Raw genomic sequence first — 16069 nt, forward strand, 5'->3', positions numbered from 1 at the left:
TTCTTGGACCTTGGCAGGCGTGCTGGAACAGTCCTTTCAGGTTCTGATTTAGTGCCTAGATTTAGTGCTTAGACCAATCCCTCTGTGCGGTCCCGACAGCAGAAACTCCATTGTCAGTTCTCCCTTGGTTTCACACCAAGGTCTTGGATAAGAGCTTAATAAGTTAAACAAAACAGCCTATAAATAGTTTTTGAGTGTCTCTCATGCTTCTGGCTGCTGTAGGTGCTGGGAGATGCTGCAGGAGTCAAGGCCCCTTTCTGCCCTGGAATTTACGTAACATTTAATGTGCGGAGACGGGCACAAACCAAATATATAATGTAATGTCAAACGGACAGGGAGTCTAAGGGCCTATTTTAGGAAGGCACTACCTGCAGTGGTTAGAACACAGACCTAAGAGTCACTTTTCTTGGGTCAAATGCCAACTGTGTAGCATCCCTTGCTGTGCTACTGTGGGCAACTGGTTTAACTGCTTTGGGCCTCAGTCTCTCCCTCTGTTGTATGGGCCTGATAGTATTACCTAGAGATAGAGTTAAATGAGATCAGTCACTCCAGTGGTTTAGCAACTATTCCCAGATTGTCTGTGAGATGCCAGGCACTGCTTTGAGCATCTGTGAGGAGGTGATTTTAGAAAAGATAAGCTTAGTGGGTATGTTGTAAGCATCAAATAAATGTCAGCTATCATGAGCTCTCACATACCAATGCTTGTGTTTGTAGAGGCTCACACAGTGGTGGTGGGTGTGGGTCGACAGACATCCACACTACCTTATTTTGGAAATCTCATTCCGATGGCTCTGATGCATTTAGACTAAACAATCTCACACCTTGCCCAGGTGGTTTGGGACATAATACAGCCCGCAATTCAATGAATCTCCCAGGGCTGGCATACTTCTGGATATGCTGGGTCAGTGTCGGCCTGGTTCATTTTTTGCTGGAAAAGGGTCATTCTATGCTAGTGTTTCAGAAGACAGGAGGTGACATTCTTTGAAGAGAAGGCACAATTAATTCTCCAAGCTCCCTGTCATTTTGAGAAAACTTGCCATAGAGTCCAATAACCGCCTCCCCAACCATGCTTTTTTAGTTAAAGAGAACCCACTATGTCATTTTCTATGTGACCCAACTTTTTGATGCTTTGAAAATGAAAATGACCCGAGAAGCCCCTAACCGAAGCCCAATGGAGGGGCTGGGGTGGTGGAGATATCATTTCCCTGCAAACCGCCCAGCTGACTGCAAAGTGTATACTTAATTAATGCAATTAAAAACAAAACAAAACGCAGGGGCGTGTGGAGATCTAAATTCGGTGTAGCAGCTTTGGTGCAAATCCTGTTTTGGGGGCTATTGGAGTCAAATTCAAGCAGAGGAAAGAAGTGGTAGACATGAGAGAGGGCTGACGGATGGCTGGAATCCGCTGAGTTGAGAGGGCAGATTTGGAAATGCTGACGGGCGACGACCTGAGGCTGAAAGCTGAGGAAACAAGGCCAGGCTGCGCCACATCCGGTGAGGATGTCTGGGGGGCTCCGTGAGCACAGGGGCCAGCCGTCTCCGGAGACCCACGCGCGGGCTCCAGGCGCGGGAAGGTGCCTGAAGCTAGGTGTCCAGGCCTTGCGCTGCACCGATCTGGGCGCGCAGAGGCGGCGCGGCGGTGTGCCCTCCTGTGGAACGCAAGGAACGCTGCCGCGAGGTCGTAAAGGGACAGAAGTGGCAGGTCCTGGGGCCTGGGAGAGTCCCAAGGAAAGACCTTCCGGCACGTGGGACGTGCCCCTGCCTGGGCCTGGTCTACTGCCTCTCCCTACCCCCTGCGCTTCTTGACTTCAGTTCCTCCCACGGCCCTCTCCCGGGGGTGCTTACCCCGGGGCCAGTGGCTTGCCACCCCGCCTTCCCAGCACAGCCTCCGTCCTCCGCCAAGTCCCGGGGAGTAGAACCATCCCGGACGCGCGCGCCTGACTAGAGGGCGCAGTCGGGAGAAGCTTCGGAAGGGCGAGGCGAGACGGCCCCGGGCACTATGGAGGGGCGATCCTGATCAGACTGTGTCCCAGTCTGCCTTGGAGCGGAAGCCACTTAGTCGGTCCCTACCTAACCCCGCCGAGTCCCCCCTTCCCTGGAGGTCAGATTCGAGACGCAGCTCCTGCGCACTCACGCCTGAAAAAGCCACGGGCGGAGCCCGCCTCTTCGCCCGGAACAGGTCTGAGCCGCGACTCCCTCCCGGAGAGGGCGCGGGAGGTCCCGCAGCCATCCTCCACCTGCTGGGAAACCCGAGCGGTGCCTTCAGCCCCAGTGGCTGCCTAAGCTCCCTCCTCCCCGCCCGCTAGCGTAGCTCAGCTCCGCAAGCCCCCCAATTCCCTCCCGCTAGCCCTCCTGAGTCACCTCTTCCGCGCCCCCGCCCCTCTGGAGCTCGCGCCCTTTCAACCCCCTCCCCCCTTTCCCTCGTCCCCCTCCCCCTTTCCTCCTGCCTTCCCTTCATCCCACAAGCGTTGCTTGGCTCTCTCCAGGGCACTTGGCGAGCTGGAGAGGTGAGAGGGATAGGGATCCTCAGAGCGGGCGCAGAGCGGCTAGTCCGGAGCCTCCCGCCTAGGCGAGGCGCTGACAGATCGACTCTCCGCTGCTCTCCGCCCCCCACCCCGCCCCGCCTCTCCCCGCCTCTCCCCGTAGCCCGCCGGACCCACACCCAGCCCTTGTCCCTACTCATCTTTCCCGCGCCCGGCTGGGCGCGCTCCTCCCCGCCCGGCCCCTCCCCCTCGGCGCGCACGCGCGGCGGGCGGGAGGCCAACGCTGGCTGAGGCCAGTGCAGTGACCGCCCACCGCTGAGCGGCCCGCGCAGCTCCCTGCCTGTCCGGCCCGCGGCGGCTCGAAGCCCCCGGCGGGGGTCTCGGACAAGCCACCTACCAGAGCGTCCACGCCGGACTTCTACCGGGGCTACTTCGATGTCATGGGGCAGTGGGACCAGCGGTTCACTCGGGCGACTTCATCTTCTGCTGCGGGACTTGTGACTTCCGGTTCTGCTGTACATTTAAGAAGCGGCGACTGAGCCAGAGCACCTGCACCAACTACGACACTCCGCTGTGGCTCAACACCCGCAAGGTCCCGCGCGCAAGGACGACTCCCCACACCACCCCACGAAGGACAAGACCACCCTGATCCTTTACATCATCTGCGGGTGGGACGTCATGGTGCTTGTCGGCATCTTCACCAAGCGGGGGCTGTAGAAAGCGCACCGGCTGCAAAGGGAGCACGTGTCCAGGTGGGCTGCAACCCCTCCCCCCTCCCCTCCAGGCGCCGCTCTCCCTCCTCTTCCCTCTCCACCTTTGCCTGCGCAATGGCGCTTCCCCCACCCCCCGTATCTCCGCTGGAGGAGGTCGCCCAGGAAGCCAACTTGGGCTCCCAGCTCGGAGAGGGGGCGCTGGGCTCCGCACAGGTGTGGACTCGAGCGCGTGTGTGTATGTGGGGGTGGTCTCTGCCCTCCTCCTTCACCCTCTTGCCGCCCCCTCCCGCCTAGGATTGAAGCGGATCTGAGACACACACACAGCCCGGAAGCCCACGGCCCCGGAGTCTTGGGTTTTGGCGAAGGGTCGACCCCTCGTATTCCAGTTGCTAGGTTCTAGGTAAACAGGGCAGGTGGGCCCAAAGGGAAGGGCGGCCTGTGTAAGGGAGGGAAGGAGTGTGTGCCGCCTGCAACTCGTAAGGCTCGCGAAGAAGAGGCGAGGGAGGTAGAGAGAGAGGGGAGGGCGAGAACAAAAGCCTTGCCTGGAGCGGCCGCCTCTCTCTCCCTGAGCTGCCAGGTCCCTGGAATTGGGACCTTGGTTGCCTTCCTGTCTTTCCTGACTCCTCCCTGCTTTCCGCTGGCGCCACTTCTCCCTGCTGGGGGTCAGGGCCTCCACCTCGCCCCTTGCAGGGTTGGCCCGGACTCCATGGGCGGGAGCCCCCCTGATTCCTCAACTTTCCAGTTTGCTTTATTCATTATGCAAGTCCCAGCGGGAGCGAGTTGCAGCAGATGGGAGAAGGCATTTGGGGATTAATGGAGCGATTTGCCTTTTGCTTTTTTTTTTTTTTTTACGTTTATTTATTATTGAGAGACAGAGACAGAGCATGAGCAGGGGAGGGGCATAGAGAGGGGGAGACACAGAATCCGAGGCAGGTTCCAGGCTCTGAGCTGTCAGCACAGAGCCCCCACGCGGGGCTCGAACTCAAAAACCGCGAGATCATGACCTGAGCCCAAGTCGGTTGTTCAACCAACTGAGCCACCCAGGCGTCCCTGCTTTTTGCTTTTTAAAAAAGTGTCTGAATTGATTCGCACGACCCAGTAACTTTGGAGGCAGAGGACGCAGCCACAGGGAAGCAGCCCCCAGACTCGTCGCAGGCCAGGGTTGGCGTGAGGTCTGGGCGGGCGGGGTTGGCGAGCGACTGGTGGTCTTGGAACAGGTGGATGGCTGGGTGCTAGCTAGCTCGATCTGGCCGAGTGTGGGCAGCGGGGTCGCCATGTGTCCCCCTACCCTCCCTACACACAGACACATACCTTCCCCACACCTCTGGCGGGGGTCCATGTGTGCTCGTGTGGATGCACGAGCTCCGTGCGCCTGCCTAAAAAATCTGAACAGAGACCCCACCCAAAACAGGCGAAGCAACATTACCACCTCACTAGTCATTATTTTCTACTTATACGCAGAGTATCCGATGATTCCCACCCCCCCCCCCCCAGAGGGGAGGGATTTGGGGCAAGAGGTGAGGAAGTTCCTCTTGGTTTGGGTCAGCAGGGAGGTGTGGGTGGATGTTGGGGTCTTGAAGCACAAAAGTTAGCTTCAGGGGACTCAGGATACTCTGACCAACTGAGAGAATAACACGCTGGCCCCGCCCACCTCCTGCACCCTCAACATGCCCTGTCGCCAGCCCCACAGGCCAGTTTCACTTCCCCGCAGTCCCCACCAGTCCCTGTAGCTTCCCAGGGTCTGTGTTAAGATGAAGGAAGAGTACCACAGGACTGCGGCAGGGGACGGGTGTCGCCTTGGTAGGGAGAGAGTCCCCCAGGGATAGGTAGGCTCCCTTGCAGATTCGTTTTAATTCCTCTGCTGAAGTATATCCCCTGAGCCTTTCTTGCAAACCAGCGTTTCCAGGAGCCCTCCTGGGTGTTTGGGTGGGGGGTGGAGGAGGGTAGGAAAGGTGGGAAGGTTCGAGTGGAGTTAAGGGTGGGCGGCTCCCTTTGGCCTGTCGGCGGGGTGGGGGGGGGGGGAGGTGATGTGTGATCTTCAGGCTCTGTGTGATCTGGGCATTCCTGTTGAGACAGCGCTCCACCGCTGACCTCACGGCCCAGGAGGGACTCATGTTCGTGTCCTGCCACCTTGAAGCTCTGTCTGGAGAAAAAGAATCCCCCAGAGGTTGCAGCCACTTCTGCAGGGACCACAAAGGGCTGCTTGGGGGTGGAATCTCGGGGCACCCAGTCCTCTGATAACAGAGCCTGGACACAAGACTCTCCCTGGGCACAGTTTGGGAATTCTAGAATGCAGTGGAAGTACATTCTCTTGAAGAGAAAGGATAGTTGGTTTTTATTGGCAGTTTCCCCGGTGTGGTTTTTTACCCCAGCTGCTGTTTAGCACCTGGAGTGCTTTAAAAAACAAAAACAAACAAACAAACAAAAAAACGTGTTGCTAGGGGCCCCCGCCCTAGGCAATTTAGATCAGAATCTCTAGGGTTGCTGAGTCTGTATACTTCTGTAAAGCTCTCTAGGCTTTCCTGTGTGTAGCCAGTTACTATTACGGAAATGGAAGGAACATTTGTCAAGCACAGCACTAGAGGTGTGTGTGTCTGTGTGTGTGTGTGTGTGTGTGTGTGTGTGTACTCGCATGTGTGGGTGTGTAAACGCTCCTTTAGTGTGCATGACTGCCTTAGGAGACAGGTGCTGTCAGTTCCCACTTACAGAAGAGAAAATCATGGCTCAGGTTGGGTGGCTTCTCCAATGTCACACAGTTAGTTATAAAACTGCAGTCCCCAGCCCCCTGATTTCAACTGTGTTTCCAGTTTGAGTGAGCAATGGGTGGGGGTGGGGGGCTTCCTAGAACACACATTCTTGTGTTCTGTCCGGAAAGGGAACGATTCCGGGTCAGTAAAGGTCTGGGATGAGCCCCAGAAATCCGCATGTAACAGCCTCCTCAAATTGCTCCTCAAAAGTGGCCTACACATTTAAGGAAGACTGTTCTTGAGTTTGGGACTATTTTACAGTCTTGGAGATGGATGCATTAATCCAGTGCCACTCTCTTATTTGCATTTGGTTGTGTGTTTTCTGCACGTATTTCTGCTTGTGTATTTGTGGTGCTGGGGGCTGCCCCAGGGACTGTCCAAATGCATGTTACACTGTGTATGCAGTTAATCATTTCAAGTCTCAGCCACAGGTCAGGCTGGGTGGCATATACCCAGCCACCTGAGAGCCCCCCGGGTGAAATTAACATCTCGGCCACAGCCTCTTAATTTGTCTTGGGCTGTGCGGGTCACTGAGATGAAGGGTTCATTCTCATTTCATCGGAAAGCACCCCAACGTCACCAACTGCTTCTGGTGACCCATGCACTTGTGGTATCCCAGAAGAGGCCTCTGTGATGTCAGTTTTCAGACCCAGAGTCCTAGGCATGTCGGCTGCTCCTTTCTGGGCTGACTGGGACCTGAAAACAAGAGAAAGTCGCTAATTCCAGGAGCTGTGGGGGTCTTGCCCACCTATCTGAAGAACTTTAGAGGCCCTCATTCACCAGCCACAGCAGCCTTACATCCAGCAACTATGTATTGGAACAAGTGACTGCAAACAGTGGCGAGCTGTGGTTACCCATCCACGCAGACATGTTTTGTTTGGTCTGCAAGGTATTGCTATTTATGTATTCTTTTTAAAAATTTTTTTAATGTTTATTTTTGAGAGAGAGAGAGCATGAGCAGGAGAGGGGCAGAGAGAAAGAGAGAAGGAGACACAGAATCCAAAACAGACTCCAGGCTCTGAGCTGTCAGCACAGAGCCCAACACAGGGGGTCGAATCCAGGAATGCTGGGATCATGACCTAGGCGGAAGTCGGATGCCCAACCGACTAAACCACCCAGACGCCCCTATTTATGTATTCTTATTTTTAGTTTCTCTCTCTTTCTCTCTCTCTCTTTTCTTACTGTGAAACATTTTACACATACAAAATAAAAAACTTAAAAGAAGGACAGGAATGTCTTCAGGGTTTGTCACTCCCGGTACGACTGCCATTGGGGCCGGCTCATTCTCAGCTGTGGGGGGCTGTTCTGTGCGTTGTAGGGTGTCTGGCAGCCTGCTTCAACTCCCCCCACTAGGCGCCAGTGGCAGCTCCCTTACAACCCAGCTGTGACAGTTAAAAAAAAAAGGTCCTCAGTCATAGCCACATGTCTTCCGGGGGTAGAATCACCCCTAGTTGCGAGTTACAGATCTAGACCACACAATTACTAGTATTTTGTCATATCTGCTTTAACACACTCTATATTTTCATTTTCTCTCTCCCTTTCTCCCTCCATTTCTTTTTCCTCTGTTTCTTGGTGGAAACATTTGAAAAGAAATTGCAGATGTGGCACTTCATCCCTCAATCCTTCAGTGTGGATCATCTAAGAACAAGGACATTCTCCCACATGACACAATCCCAGGATCACACTCAAGAAGAAGGACAGAAACTCTGTAATACCATCAAATAGCCAATCATGGTAACATTTTCCTGGTCTTGCCAGAAATGTCCTCTGGAGCTTGGACTGCCAAACTCAGATCCAGTCAAGGCTCACTGCATCTGGGCTGTAAAATGTCTTCAGTGTCTGTTATATATTGTGTTTTAAAACCAACTTAGAACCAAGGAGATTTCACATAGAAATCCCGATTTCTGACTTCTCTTGAGAAATTGGTAGAACCGACAATACCGGATGTGCATTTTCACAGGAAGCTGTTGGTTGCCACCCAGTGGTGACTTCCCTCCTTAGGAAGCTCTCAGGTTCACCTCTGTCTCCACCCCCAACCCAGTTCACTTAGTGCTGGTCCCTGCAGTGCCTGGAGATGCGGTCAGGCCGACCTCAAGTCAGATGTCCGGAGATTCCATCCAGCCTGGCCACTTAAGAGTTGTGTGGCCTTGCGAAAGTGACTTCACCTCTCTTTTAGGTTCTTGACTGTAAAATGAGACCACGGCGATCCCTATGTCCTAGGTTTGTGTGAGGGTTTCACTGAGACTGGGCTTAGGAGGCCCTTAGCACAGGACCTCTTTATGGTCACTGCTCCGCAAATTTTACCCCTTTGCCATGACCCTTATTATTGGAATTTTCTACCCCTTACCTGCCAGAGGGGTAAATGTTGTAGTCTGAAACTCGGTTCCTAGCCCTCACTCTGTTATATCTTTTTAGCTATGTGATATTGGTCAAGGCTCCTAACTCCTTCAGACATAAGCAGCGGAAGGTGACAGGTTCAGAATAGGAGAGAAGGCCCAGGTATGGCCACATTGAATGCCTTGCAAAGTGTTGGCCTGGGTGATATTAAAGAACTCTTGTCTAGCCTGCTATTTTGCCGTGAGCTTGGGTATAAATTCTCATTTAATTTCAGGCCCTGCCCCAGTGAAGCAGGCGTTAGGACGTGTGCCTTTGAAGAGGCACAGATTGCTTTCCATGAGGATGAACAAGGCCCTGGGAAGTGGAGGAGTCAGACTTCCAACCCAGACAGTCTGAGGCCAGAGCACAGGTCCTTGACCACTAGGCTGCATGGCCTTTGAGCGGACATGTGCAGGACTTCCGTGCTCTCAGATCACCTAGAAGTGCTTGCAGTTCTGCAAATGGCAACATGTGCCAGGGGGGCCAGATCAAGAAGACACTGTAAGATCAAGACCAGGAGTGTTTCCTGCATCTGCCCCTGGCAGGACCAGCACCCTTGGAGGAGGCATTGATGAGAAATGACCTTGGGGGCAGGAATGCCTGTTTGAAGCTCCATACACTTGAGGCCAGTAGGGAACACATGCCATTATTTTGCCCACCTTCAAACAGAATCAGAAATCCAAGTGGCACATTACACAGCACAGTGTCCTGGGTGCTTTTCAAACACACTTCAGAAGAGCTGGAGTCCCTTTTAAAGAAGTGGCATCAAGGGATAAATGTCTTCCCTTCTTTTGCCTTTTCTCTCTTCCTCCTGTTTCCCCTTTTTCCTGCATGTCTGTGGTTACCCTGTGGCTTTGACCAGCTCCCCAGCTGGAGAAACCCTTGCAGGCACATCTCCTTGCCCATGGAGTAGTCTCTTTATATTCTTTTTCATGGCAGGTTACTTCTCTTTGGGCAATGGAGTCCTTGCATTTTAGCAGTCACCTTCAGTGGGGTATACTTTATACATTAAAAGGCACACATTTTAAGTTTAAGTGTGGTTTGAGGAGCTTTGCCTGTACCTGTGTAACCAGCGCTCCAGAAAGTTACCTCATTCCCACAACCCTTGCGTTCTTGAAAGACTAAAAGATGCTTCTGGTACAACAGGAAATGCTCCAGAGTCCTAGTCAAGTGTTTAAATGTCAGGACACAGTTTAGACCTCGGGACTCCTGGAACCTTGGAAGCAAGATGAGGAGGTTCTGAGCTCTGTTTGGGAATGTTGGGGTCTTTTATTTGCTCGCCGTAATTGGAAAATGAAGGAACACCGTGTTCTCTTTTTGTTCCTCAAATGTATCAAGCTCATTGCTACCTTGGAGCTGTTGTGTTGGCTTGGCTTGAATTCTCCTCCATCAGACCTCACATGCTGGCTCCCTCGCCATTGAGGTCTCCGCTCCAATGTCGCCTTCTCCGAGAAGTCATCCCTGACGGATGACCCAGGCTCAGTTACCACTGCCCCCCACCCACCCCCTCCAGCCCATTGCTTGGTGTTCCTTGCTTCATTTCACATGATAGTCTAAAATTAACTTATTAATTCCCTGGTTTGCTACTTGATTATCTGTCTGTTTGCATTACTGTCCACAGTGAGGAGTGCAGGGACACTCCACAAATCTCTTCTTTTGTATCCTCAGTGCCTAGAACAGTATCTGGCACAGAGGAATTCTGGTTTCTGACATCCCAGTTTACAAAAGAAAGTACCTCCTCTTTTATTCATTCATTCATTCATTCACCCATTCACCTATTCATTTAATAGGTATTTATGGAGCACCTATGGCATACCTAGCACTGTTTTGAGAGCTAGAAGACAATAGTGACAGTGCAGACACAATTCCTGCGCTCAAAGAACTAACAGTCAAATGGCCCAAGACAAGTAACACACAAGTACATATAGAAGGAAATTGACACTAAATTGAACCTTATGAAATTGCCAATATTCCATCATCCTTGACCACACAAATGGCAATGTCTGAACCTAATTTTTCTGAACTGGGACAAGGGATATCAAGGAAAAGTATAGTTTCTTTAGTAAGGTACCTGTATTAGTTAGGGTTCCCCAGAGAAAGAGGACTATATTTATATATACATATATACAGTTGAAGGCTGTCAGACGGGAAAATTCCCCTTTACTCAGGAGAGGGTCGGCCTTTTGGTCTGTGCATGCTTTCAACTGATTAGACAAGGCCCACCCGAATGATGGAGGGCAATCTACTCAGTCTGTTGAATGTCAATGTTCATTTCATCCAAACACACATTCTCAGATGCATCCAGGATGACCTTTGACCAAATATTTGGGTACCCTGTGGCCCAGTGAAGTGGACACTTAAAAGTTACCATTATAGTTCTTTTAGGAACTTAGTATTCAGGGTGTGTCCTTTGGAGCAGCCTCATATTCATGACCTGGGAGCTTGAGCGGAAGAATGTTATGCCATGCCTCAGACTTACTGAAATAGAATCTGCATTTTATCAAGGCCCCTAGGTAGCATGAATGCATATCGTTTGAGAAGCACTCAAACTATGTGCTACAAATAGATGGCAAATCCTTGGGAGTTTGTTTGGTTTATAGCACATAGTTGGTGATTTCCACTGTGTTATTTATGAAGCTTTTTGGACACGTATTTTCACATGTTTTTTAGTATGTACCCCAATCCATACACATCTGTTATACTAATAAGTATGTGCATGTACCAGTGAACAGTTATTAGGTACATTATAAAGCATACATAACAACAAATTTTAAACTGAGCTGTAGGTGCAGTAAATATTATTGTAAAATTTGTTGGTAAGCACGATGACATCGTGCAATCATTAGCTAATGTCAAAGCATGATGTATGTTGAGGATGAAACTTAGCATTAATAGACAGTCCATATTTTGAATATTTTTCATGAGAGTTTTGATTATTCTTGGCTGACTTTGCTTTGATCTGAATAGAACATCATTGTTTTTAACCTTGTGACAAGCTAGCTGTTCAAGAGATGGGGAGAGTCAACGCAATTGTTTTCTTGTGCTTCCTCTATCAGTATTTTCTTGAGTCTGTAGTTTTGTTATGGCAGGGGGTGGGGGTAGTGGTTTAAGCCATGTGCCTGCTTAGTGATGGTTAGCCTCACTAACCCTAGATAATGAATCTGCATATCTCCTTTAGGGGGACACATAGCTGTAATATGGGCAACATACCCCACCGATGGTGCCACTGCCAGTCATTGTTCTTGGTCTGAGCTTCCTGATTGTCACTGTCTGACGCAGGCATTTCAAGTGAGGGTGCCAGCATCCATACATATATTGCGTTGATTTCCCACTTTGACGACTAAAGACCATACGCAGGAGTTCTCGGATTTCCTGCCCCTATGCCGAATCAGTTTATGTGGTCTGTAGAGTGAGTGGACTCTACTTTGAAGACTGCTTTTCCAGGATATGGAGGCCTCTTAAGAACTCTCATCTCCATTGCATGCCCTGGGAAGGGCTACCTTGGGGAAAAGCATCCTTGGCTTTTCAGGAATTTCAGCACTCTGGAGAAGCCCAGGGGATCTGCAGATAGTAGTGCTGACCAAGTTCATGGTAGCTGTCCTGATAACTTACTATGCGAACCTCTTGAAAGCCTGAATAACATGGAATTATGGGGGGGGGGGGGGGACTCCTTAGAGAAACTGGTGAAAGCTATGGCCTCTTGCTTGAGAAAAATGCACAAATTTTCCACTCAACTCCCGAGGGGTCCAGGGACCCCCTGAAACTCATGATGAAGAACCTGTTTAGAAGTGAAAAAGGAAAATCAGGTTTGGAGGGCCTGCTTTACCTCAAACATTCCCTTTCCTGCAGCCTCCTTGAGTTTCAGACTATGCTTACAGCACAGAGTGAGGAAGGAGGCTGAACTCCGATTTCAGAGACCCTCAGTTTTGTATGTCAGTCCCTGCATTGATGCGCCAGGTGAACTTGAACAGTTTTTTTAGCTCCATAAAATGGGTAGGTTTTCCTCACCTTAAATGCTCCCTTCCTTATTGGCTATCCTCCAGCTTCATTGGCCTTTTGGCTTATACCTCAAATATCTGAACTCTTTCCTGCCCCAGGGCCTTTGTACTTGCTGTTCCCTCTGCCGGGAAGGTTCTTTCCATCATCTTTACATGACTTACTCCTTCTTACCGTTCAGGACTCAGCTCAAATGTCAACTCCTCAGGAAAGCTTTTCCTGATCACCTTGTGTGTGTGTGTGTCTCTCAGTTTATTTAGAATTTTAGAAAAGTATACAATTCATTGATTTTTGGCATATTCACAAAGTTGAGCAACTATCACTACTATCTGATTCCAGAACATTTTCATGGTTGAAAGTCTGTATACATTCCAGAACCACTCCCCAGTCCTCCCTGTCTCCAGCCCCTGGCCACCACTGGTCTACTTTGTATCTCTGTGGATTAGCCTATTCTGAACACTTGATGGAAATAGAATCACGTACCCTGTGGCTTTTTGGGTCCTTTGCAGGAGCCTCAAGTTTCCAGGTTCCATCCATGTTGTAGCAGGTGTCAATGCTTCCTTCCTTTTCATGGCCAAATCATACTCCACTGCATATTACACATTCTGTGTGTCCATTCATTAGCTGATTTGGGTTGTTTCCACTTTTGGGCTGTTGCAAATAAGGCTGCTATGTGCTGGTGTGGCTTGATCATGTTACACTTTTTCAAATTTATTTAATATGCATATATTTTTTATCCTGTCCCCTAGAATACAAGCTCCAGGAAGACAGTGATCTTGTGCATCTTGCACACTGGCTGTGTTCCCAGAGCTTTGACTAGTGCCTGGCACATAGTAGGCAATGAATGTTTGTTGAGTGAATGAATAAATGATTGGGAGCTGTTGTTATTCTCTTGTGTCTTGGCACACTCCTCTAATTCTTGCCGGACTCTTGCTGTGTTATCTGTATTTCACATCTGACACTTCTCACCAGCTGTGGTTTTTGGGCCATTGTCTCATTGCCCCCTGAGCAACCACTCAGTCCCCAAGCTTGGGGCCTCTGTGAGCCTAGCACAGGCTCAGACTTGAACGTGCACTTGAAAACACAGGTAGCTAACTCTGGAGTTTCTGAATCAGTAGGTCTGGGTGGATGTGAAAATTTGCCTTTTAACGTGCTCCCAGGTGATGCTATTGCCGTTGGTTGGGAGACATTATTTGAGAATTGGTGCTATTGGGGGGGGGGGGTAAATTGCAGCAGGCAGGGTGGCCTCACTCAAACAGGTCCCCTTCCTTCTCTGTCTCCCTTGATGTGGATTCAGAGGGTTCTAGTTTGTTAAGAGCATCTGGATGTATCCTAAACCATGGCAGTATCACTTGTGAGTGTGTACCCTGAGAAGCTCTCCCTGGTCCAAGAGGAGGCATGGATGAGGATGCCTATTGCTGTGTTGTGTTCAGAGGCAGGGAGGTGGTGACCATGTAGGTGTCCATAATTGGGGAACTGGATAAGCAGGGCTGATATTCTTCTACTTCACCATAAAACCACTGGGTAAAGGAGATTCACAGTTAGAACTTTGGCTAGCTCTCATGTCGTGCAAAGAGGAAGAAACAGAATGAGATTTGTGGTCAAAACACTACTCATGTCAAAGATACACACCTATGCAATTATACCTACAATAGTATATATCATTCAAGGATAGTCCTGTCTCGGTAAAGACATGGTGGAGCGTAGGTGAAGAGAAAGAAATGTGGTGGTGAGGTCTGACCTTAGATGTGATATCTGCTTGACACTTACCTGTGTTCTGCTCTCTGTGCAAACACTGAACTGCTTTACTAAGGTTACATCTAATTGTGAAGGTCACTGTTCTGGGTGAATTGTGTACCCCCGCCCCATAACAAAAATTTTTTTAAAGTCCTGGTCTTTTTTAGTGATCCTCAGAAAGTGGTCCTCAGAATGTGACGTTGTTTAGAAATAGGATTTTGCGGATGTAATGATTTGAGATGAGGTTATCCTGGAGGAGGGTGCACCCCTAACCCAGTATGACTCGTGTCCTTAAAAGCAGGTCTTCATGGGAAGACAGAGCCTCCAGGAGACACATCAGGTGAAGATGGAGGAAGAGTGAGGCAGCTGCGAGCTAGCAAATGCCAGAGATTTCCACCAGAAATCCACCAGAAGCCAGGAAGAGGGAAGGGAGGAGTCCCCTAATGTCTTGGTTTTGGACTTCTGGCCTCTGGAACTGTGAGACAGTACATTTCCATGGTTTGAAGCCACTTAGTTTGGGGTACTTTGTTACAGCAGCTGGGAGAAACTAATACAGTCACTTAACACCTCTCAACTTATTTTCTTGTCAAATAATAGTAAAAAGAATATTGATCCTTGGATGAATGTCAAGAAGATGAAACATGATGATAAAACACAGTTGGTGACTCAGGTTGTAACCTTGCCCTCCATCCCAGCTACTGATTAAGAGGGGCACCAACATGGGGTGGGGGGTGTGGATGGATCATACCAAATCCTCCCTAACTACAGGAAACCCAATGCACTCAGTGTACAGAGCTGTGAAAACAGACTCTTGTTCAAAGCCCTGTACAACTGGCTGTGTGACTTTGAGCAGGTTAATTCACCTCTCTGAGCCTTGGTCTGCTCATCTGCAAAGAAGGAGTAATAAACCTCATAAAGTGTTTGTAAGCTACTTAGTTAGTTGAATTAAGGCTTGTAACGTGATCGGCATGGTGCCCTGCTTATGGTAAGCACTCCATGAATGTTATTTGTGGTTAATGGTGGGCCATTGCTGTACATGGAGTGTGGTATCGGGCGTTAGCTATGAGGGGGGACTGAGTTTATGGGGTGCAGACACATTACGTATATTTGTCATTAAATCTCCTCCACAGCTCTGCAGGGTGGGTGATACTGCTATCTGTGGGTGATACACATCTATTGTGAGAAACGTGTGGATTGTTTTGCATGAAGTCCTTATGTAATCTGTAATTGCAGTGATCTTTGGTAACTTCCTGCTGTCTTTTTCTCCCTCCCACCTCTAACGAGCATGCAACTCCGTGGAGTAAGGGGCCTTGTCCTCATAAGCACAGTGCTCAGAACACAACAGGTGCCAATCATTGTGTTTGGAATGAACAGATTTAAATTCTTTCTCCTTTCAGGGCCCTTGCAGATGTCATGAGGCCACAGGGCCACTGCAACACTGACCCCATGGAGAGGGACCTCAACATTGTGGTTCATGTCCAGCATTATGAAAACATGGATACCAGAACTCCCATAAATAATCTTCATAAGTATAGCAGTGCAGTCTGTTTCCAGCCCCACTTGGTGACCCAGGCAGTGGTCACGTGTCCAGATTTCATGGGGTGAGTTTGGGTTCATTAAGAGCTTTTCTGTTTGTTGACTAGTTAGAAGTTTTCTTTCATCTCTCCGGGATGTTTGGCATCATCAGATTTCCCTTGGTTGGTGTCTCTGTTAAAGATTGATCCATTTGGTTGGCTTCTTATGGTTGGTTCTTCTGTTAACTAATGGCCCTCTTGGTTGGTTCATCATGGGTACTTAGTTAACTAATGGGTTACTTGGTTGTTTCATTTTACATAGTTAATCTGTTTGGCAATAACCCGTTTTGTTGGTTCATCTTGATCGGGGAAATCGGTTAACCAACAGTCCATTTGCTTATTTGTCTGCTTCCTGAGGTGGACCAGTTATGACCTTTAATCTTCATGCTGTTGTCAATGAACAGATAGTAGTTCAGAAGAATTTGATCTCTTTTTCATAAAAA

General features: G+C 49.7%; 1 pseudogene; it reads left to right on the forward strand.

Moving 5' to 3' along the window:
* Nucleotides 1-1500: 1500 nt before the first annotated feature.
* LOC122225988 lies at nucleotides 1501-15657 on the forward strand (annotated as a pseudogene).
* Nucleotides 15658-16069: the final 412 nt, after the last annotated feature.

This window comes from Panthera leo, chromosome C1 (genome assembly GCF_018350215.1).
Source record: "Panthera leo isolate Ple1 chromosome C1, P.leo_Ple1_pat1.1, whole genome shotgun sequence".
Classification (NCBI taxonomy): Eukaryota; Metazoa; Chordata; class Mammalia; order Carnivora; family Felidae; genus Panthera; species Panthera leo.